The 7,947-nt window shown below is 42.5% G+C and overlaps 1 pseudogene; it reads left to right on the top strand.

The window, feature by feature from the left end:
• Positions 1-5,272: 5,272 nt before the first annotated feature.
• LOC148481557 (5S ribosomal RNA) lies at positions 5,273-5,391 on the top strand (annotated as a pseudogene).
• The last annotated feature ends 2,556 nt before the right edge of the window (positions 5,392-7,947 follow it).

The following is a 7,947-nucleotide window of genomic DNA, read 5'->3' as shown; positions in this document are numbered from 1 at the left end:
AGAGGGTGTTGGATAATCTATTAGATGGAAGTCAGAAAGTTGTGCAAGCATATTAGATGACATTGCTATATTCCCTGGTGGTTAGACGCATATCAGATGCCAGACTGACCATCAGACCTGACAAATGCCAAGTGGGAATTGCAGAGGTACAGTACCTGGGGCACAGGGTTGGTGGATGCAAGGAGTCAACCAAGGTAGAAGCAATTTTGTCCTTGCCTTGCCCCTACAACCAGGAACAAGTGCAAGTTTTCCTCTGCACTGCAGGGTATTACTCAAATTTGTGCCACACTACGGTACAGATATGTCCTTCCTCGTCTATGCTGTGCATGTTATGAGTCGCGTTATACAGGGTGAATAAGAGCCATCAGCTCCCATGCGACTCGGCTGAAGCTGAATGGCTTAAATGTGTCTTATTCTCAATGCGATGTGATTAAAATGACATTTGGCATGTGTATGTTCTGTGTGCGGTCAAGTCTGTAAACTCATCAAAACAGAATGTGGTGTGGAAAACAGCTGCTGGAAGTGTAACATACTGTAGCATTTCGAGCTGTAGACACAGAACATACACATGCCACATATCATTTTAGGCCCTCATTCAGAGCCACTCGCTAGCGGCAGTACGCTCGTACATCTCCGCAGGCGTACGGTTTTTAGTACGCATGCGCGAACCAGTCAGTGCGGCCGAAAATCGTTGGTACGCAATATAGCGAGGGCCTGCTATTTTGAGTGACAGAATGAGGCGTATGTGGGTGGTAACAGGGGAAGGTGCTTGAAAACGGGGAGTGGAGATCCGAACGCAGGCGTGCTTAAAGGTCAAAACGGGCGTTTTAAGGGAGTGCATAATTAATACAGCAGCGTCATTGACCACGTCACTTGGTTTTTTTTAACTCAGAACTGCTCGCAAAATAGCGGTTGAAAACACCAACCACAAGAATAGCGAGCAGTTCATACGCTGTACGATGTACTCGATTAATCTAATAAATAGCGGACATGACGTATGGTGCGTGCGGCCAGGGGGCGTTTTTATCAAATAAACGAGCGTATGTTTTGCTCGCTCGTTCAGACTTAGAGGTGGGAACAGACTGCAATTTGCGAACGGATCATTTGAATAGCCACCCCTTCTTTTTGAACGAACGACCACAAATAGCGAACGGCTCTGAATCAGGCCCTTAATCAGCAAAGTCTGCTTATGCATCTTATTCACATCAAAAGCGAATAAGTCATATTTGTGGTGAAAAAGATGCTCAGCAGTAAACTCGCACGGGGCTATGTGCGACTAGAAGGGCTATTTAACATAACTGCAGCAACAAAGACGGATTATATATCTGTACCATTGCCAAACCACTGACAGACCTGACTACCAAGAAGTTCATGCGACAGATTGTGTAGACAGATGAGTGTGAACAGGCCTTTTATCAACTTAAGGAGGTATTATCCCAGTCCCCGCTACTAGCTGCCTCTGACTTCTGATGGTAATTCATTGTACAAACTGATGCATCAGGCTGCGGATTGGGAGCAGTGTTGAGTCAGGTCGGGAAGTATGGTCATGAACACCCAGTAGCATATTTGCCCTGGAAACTGGTGGCAAGGGAAATTACCAACTCCACCATTGAAAAAGAGTGGCCATAGTGTGGGCACTCAAAATGTTGCAACCCTATTTATATGGCCCAGAAGTTCTGTCATTACTGACAATAATCCCCTCAATTGGCTCAACCGGACTGCAGGAAAAATAGGACCGTTGTTGCAATAGAGTCTGGCTTTGCAAAGGTTTAATTTTACCATTTCCCACAAAAGGGCAACCAACATGGGAATGCCAATGGACTATCCCATCAGAATGAGAGAAATGCTGTTTGTTCTACCCACCTAGTCTGGTCACTGCCACTTATCTGGTAGTAGGACAAATGGACTCGTGTATCGGATTTAAGAAGGGGGAGGAATGTGAAACCACAAGATGTGATTAAATCATGAAGGCAATCCAGTGCCCCTTTCTGTGAACCCTGGTCTGTTATCGTCTCAATGCCTTACAGTTTATTGTTATTTGTTGTTCCTATGTGTTCATGTTATTTTATGCAGTGCATATTTATGTTAATTGTTCTATAAGTTAGGGGGGAGGACACTCAGCACCAACCGCCATGAGGGGAGGACACATACACAGTTAAGACTTATAATTTTTCTCGCCTATGACAATTGCTACTGACCCCAATCCATCTACCACTAGCTCCAACACCATGGGAATAATTAAAGAATTCTAAACCACGGCGGTTTGGCAGCGGTTTTGCTATTCGCAGATTTACTATGGCCAAAACCGCTGTCAAAACAAATTTTAGAATAGAATAGAACAGGGCTATCATTTAGAACCAGCCGTTAAACTGCCACCAAACCGCTGGGATTTAGAACCCGCCACTTAGTAAATTTTGCCCACGGGTCTTTAACGATATCCCCAGTCGGCTGTACATGCAGCTCAATCTGGGGATATCATTAATGATGCCAATACTAAGGGGTCCTGGACGCAATGCAGCGCACTTTTGCAGAGTAGTGTAGAGCGCGGCCACACTACACAGTGACAAACACACAGCCGGCGGCGGCAGCTGTGTATGTGTTACAGCAGCCGATGAGAGTCAGACAGACTCTCATTGGCTGCTGCACAACAGAAGGGAGCCGGCTACCCCCCGCAGCTGGTGATGATGGGAGAGACGTCATGATGCTGACGTCTCTCCCAACTGTGCAACAGAAGCGTCAGGAGCGGGGATTCAGGTAAGCAGCTGCAAGGGTCACTGTATAGGGGGGCCACTTCATGGGGGCACTGTATATGTTTTTGCTACTGGGGCAATGCATAGGGGGGGCTACTACTGGGGCACTGTATAGGGGGGGACTTCTACTGGTGGCAGTGCATGGGGGACTACTACTGGGGCTCTGTATGGGGGACTACTACTGGGGGCACTGTATGGGGGGGACTACTACTGGGGGCACTGTATAGGGGGGACTACTACTGGGGGCAGAGCATGGGGGGGACTACTACTGGGGGCAATGCTTTTGGGGGAATACTACTGGGGCACTAAATAAAGGACACTGCGTAGGGGGGATTACTACTGGGGGAACTGTATAGGGGGGAATTACTACTGCGGGCAATGCATAGGGGGGAACTACTACTGAGGGCAATGCATAGGGGGGACAACTACTGGGGGCACTATATGGGGGGACTACTACTGTGGGCATTTTATAAGGGGCACTACATAGGGAAGACCAATGCACTGCATAAGGGGCACTGCATAGGGGGGACTACTACAGGGGGCACTCCATAAGGAGCACTGTATAGGGGGGACCATTACTGGGGACATTGCATAAGGGGCACTTCTACAGTGGGCTTTGCAAGAGGGGCATTAAGGTGAATAGAAAGAGAAAAAAATCTTAGGGTGATGAGAAACGGTGGTATATAGGGCCCCCACAAGTTTGTTGCCTAGGGGCCCCCGCACCCCTTAATCCGGCCCTGGCCTGCTCATAGTGGAGAGTGAGTGAAGGTGGTGATGTATGGGGGAAAAGTAAGGAGGCTGTGTATTGGGTACAGTTAGTGAAGAGGTCATGTTACATTTCTTGACCTGGGCAACACTGGGCATTACATGCTATTTTACTATGTTTAGGCAAGGTACTCAAAGAAAGAAAACCCAGACTTTTCAGAAAGCATATCCCACACATATGCAGCTGAAATGCATTAAATGTGTCACAGAACAACAACCATTTAGCTTTGTTTATAGTCCACACACTAGCAGAATAGTGAGACTGGAGTAAGGTTTTCTTTGCAATTTTTACCATTAAAAGTGGCATTTTTTGGCCTGTCTCAGTGAGTAACTGGGCACTAGGGGTCTGATTCAGATTAGTACACTAATGCATATGCAGCTGAGATTTTTAAGTCTACAGACTTGCTAAGCATCGTAAGTGAAGCAGCTGCCCAGAGAAGACCAGAGACACCCACTGGAGCCATCGTACAGTTCACAGCAACTGCATACACATATGCAGCATCTATGCAGAAATGAGGAGCATCTATTCCCTGAGTGAGCCTATGGTCACGCAGTCTAGCCACGGCAGTAGCGACGCTGCCGCCTTGTTTCTTTACGTGCATGGTGTCAGGTGAAGGCAGAAATACGCCCTAAAAATGGCCATAAGACACATCCCTACCCTAATATTGACCATAAGCTCTAACCCTAATACCCTAAACCAACACTAATACCCTACCCCTAATAACCTAACCCAAACCCTTAAACTAACCAATGCTATTATCCTATCCCTAATAACCCCTAAACTAATCCTAATACCATAACTCAAACCATTACATCAACCCTAATACCCTAACCCAGTGGTTCCTAATCACTGTCCTCAAGGTACCCTCACAGTCCAGGTTTTAAAAATATCTTTGACTGAAAACAGATGATTAAATCAGAATGACCACGGTTCTAATTAATACACTTGTGCTAAATCATAGATCTCCTTAAAACCTAGACTGTTAGGCTGCTTTGAGGACAAACTTTGGGAACCACTGCCCTAACCCTTAAACTAATGTCAACCCATAACCCAAACAGCTACACCAACCTTAATACCCTATCCCAAACCACTAAACTTACCCTAACTCTAAGTTAGATGTTGTGATTAAGTTACTGAAGATACATACAGTTGTTTACACTGGCAGACACCACCAACATCAACATAATGGATGATGATTAATTTGCTAATAATTTTTTTTTATTGTTTGTGCCCAGGGTACTTGTAATATACTTAACAAGTATGTATATGTAGTATATTTATGAATTGTAACTCCACTTCGGTTATTTACTTACTGGAATGCACCTGTGGACTCAAGTACGTGGGCAAAACTAAAAGACCATTGAAACGAAGGATCCAGGAACATATCCGCAACATACGTAATAAAATAGAAGGACATGCGGTCTCCAAGCATTTTTCCATAGTACATAATTCCAATCCAGAAGATATAACATTCAAGGCCATTGAACACGTCAAATTAGGGGAAAGAGGAGGAGACCTTGGAAACCTTCTTTCAAGGCGCGAAATGTACTGGCTATTTGAACTGGACACTTAGACACCAAAGGGATTCAATAAATATTATGAGATTGCTCCATTGTAGTGGTAATTTTCCATCTACCAATATACCTCACAGTTGATCCAATATTGGTAATGGTTGAGGGCCTGATCAGTACCTTGGAGGGTGACCTACTTGAGAAGATCAGGTATGGTAGATTGACGAGAGATTGTCACCTTTCTTCATTGCAGCCATACCACTGGATGTATGCCCAATACCGTCTGATCTTGGAAGCTAAGCATCCGTGGGCCTGGTTAGTACTGGGATGGGAGACCCCCTGGGAATACCATGTGCTGCAGAGATTCCAGTAGGTGACAATTTCCTGATGGGATTATGAGCAATGAAGATTGAAGTCCAAAGAACACATGGAACTGAAAGAATCCTTGAACATTGAGCCAACAAACAATATGTGACACACTTAAGTGTACCTGTAAAACTTTAATGAGGATTACAAATATTTTAAAAATGTGGGAGTGAAGAACTATTTATTCGAACCTTTTATCAAATCCCTCTATTATGAAAAAAAGAAGGAAAAAAATTACTAAAATATTATACACAATTTTTCTTATGTCTAAGGGGTTTTGATCATGTTGCTGCATTGATGAACTATAATAAGCTATTATGTGATTTTAGACTCCAAAAATTTTTTTATCAAATAGCAATATGTGGGCTGAGAATTGTTTTTTAAGATACCTTAAAGTCTAATATGTGTTTTTTAAAATCTTAGATAACGTTGAGACTATGGGCGGAAGTGATTCATCTAACGTTTTTGCCATGAGTACGTTAGAATCCGGATGATGCTACTTATGTCCCCATAGAAACGGAAGGTCTGCCTGCGGAGTTATGGTGACGCGGAGAGCAGCTATCGCAAGAACGGGCAGGAGAAGGGCGGATGTGATGTACGTGGACGCTGCCCCAGGACGGAGGAACGGAAGACCTGATTGTGGGCGGAAGTGAGCTGACACCACGAGAAGAGCGGATGTGATGGAAGTTGATGACGCTGCCTCCAGGACGGAGGTGTGATGGTCCAACCTATCCGGGTCCTGAAGGAGAGCGGCAAGATACCGGATGTGATATACTAATTAAGGGCGGAAGTGATAGAGAGGAGATGGACTTTGCCCTTTTGTTATGTGAAGATTCATTGTTTTTAAAATATAAAATATAAGTAGATATAATGTAATGGAATTGAGTTACAGTGGCACTTATCCATCCTATGTTAATTCACTATTTTGATCAATATTAGTGCATGTGCCAAACAGGAAATGATGCACTTGTCTAATCTCTGATGAATTAAGGTGGGGTATATAAGGGAGAGGGCCCCACCATAACAGTATCCCCTTGATGAAGTCCCCAGGACGAAACGCGTTGGGAGTGAATCAGCCTTGCCTCTTGAACCAATGAATGAGCAAAATACTTTCCACTTTACTCAGATAAGCTTTTAACTTATTTATTCTCTTAAAAAGATAAATTTTCTTTTTTAAAGTGAATATTTTATGCTGAGTTTTTTTAGACCTTTTCCTCTGATTTTATCCACCGGTCTTAAAAGGGTCTATTGTGTTTATATGTATACGTTTTTATCTATTTCTATGTATTTTGTGAACTTATTAAATTGTTGAATTATTTATTTATAAGCACTGGCACTTTCATTTTTATCATATTGTGAGCTTTATTTAATTTTATTAATGATTAATGCACCTTGGTAAACCAGTCGCTCTATGGTCATTTTATTTTTATATATATATATATATATATAAAAGCAACTTCGGATCGGCACTCAATACAGCCACAGCAGCATGCCCGGTGCCCTCTGGCATAGGAATGAATAGCAACGACTTGTAAACAAACAGCGGCACTCGCGGACTTGTCATGAAAATATAAATAATGTATTGCAGTCAATACATAATCCCAACGTTTCGGGACACACACGTCCCTTAATCAAGGTGTATGGACATACAAACATTACCTAACCTTATAAAGGGAGAATCCCACACAGCGTGCTCACACCGGAGAAGAACCGGAAGTTGGTCATCAGTGAACGTCGCGGCCCGCACTGATGACGTCATCACAATAGACGCGCCCGGTCACCATGGTGATCAGAACGCCGTAAATAACTGCGCGTATAGACAAAATGAAAATAGAAATGGCCAAGTGTCAGAATAGTACCACGCCACCCACCTAACTTAAAAAAGAACCAAGTGACTACATAGACCACAGGCCCAAGAAAATAGAAACTATAAAATAGAATGCAGAAATCGACAATCGATAGCCATTATAAATACATGTACATTACAGAATATATAAATATATAAGTAAATGATGAGAACAGCATAAAAGAACCCAAGGTCATGTTTTCTATGTCATATAGAGCCAACTGACTTTAAGACTGGATGTAACTAAAAATAAAAGTAAAATGAAATGAAAGTGGTGAATGTGAAAAATGAAGTATATAAATATATTTAAAAAAATCACATACGAAAATGTGTGAAAGTGTATGAAACAATGTAAAAAAACGGACAAAAAGTGTCCTAAAAAAGAAACTAGATTGTGTAAGTGATAAAGTGAAATAGCACGACAATATGTGAAATGTGACCATGTTAGAAAAATATATGTATCAAAAACTAAGTGAAAAAGACATGGATGGTGATGTATCTATAAATGAAATCTATGAATGGAGTGTAATGTTACAAGAAAAAATGTAAGAATGTGACAATAATAGTGAACTGTATGATCTATGAGAATATAAAAAATCCATCTCAAATGAAACAACATATAAATAAATAGTGGTATAAAAATCATTTAAATACATTCCATGATAACTTCTCGTTAAGTCCATACGGGCTGATGGAATTAAGTTCAAA

This window comes from Taudactylus pleione, unplaced genomic scaffold (assembly GCF_031769625.1).
Source record: "Taudactylus pleione unplaced genomic scaffold, aTauple2 ptg000573l, whole genome shotgun sequence".
NCBI lineage: Eukaryota > Metazoa > Chordata > Amphibia > Anura > Myobatrachidae > Taudactylus > Taudactylus pleione.
Note: the sequence above shows the minus strand (reverse complement) of the source record. Positions and strands in the feature narration are given on the sequence as shown.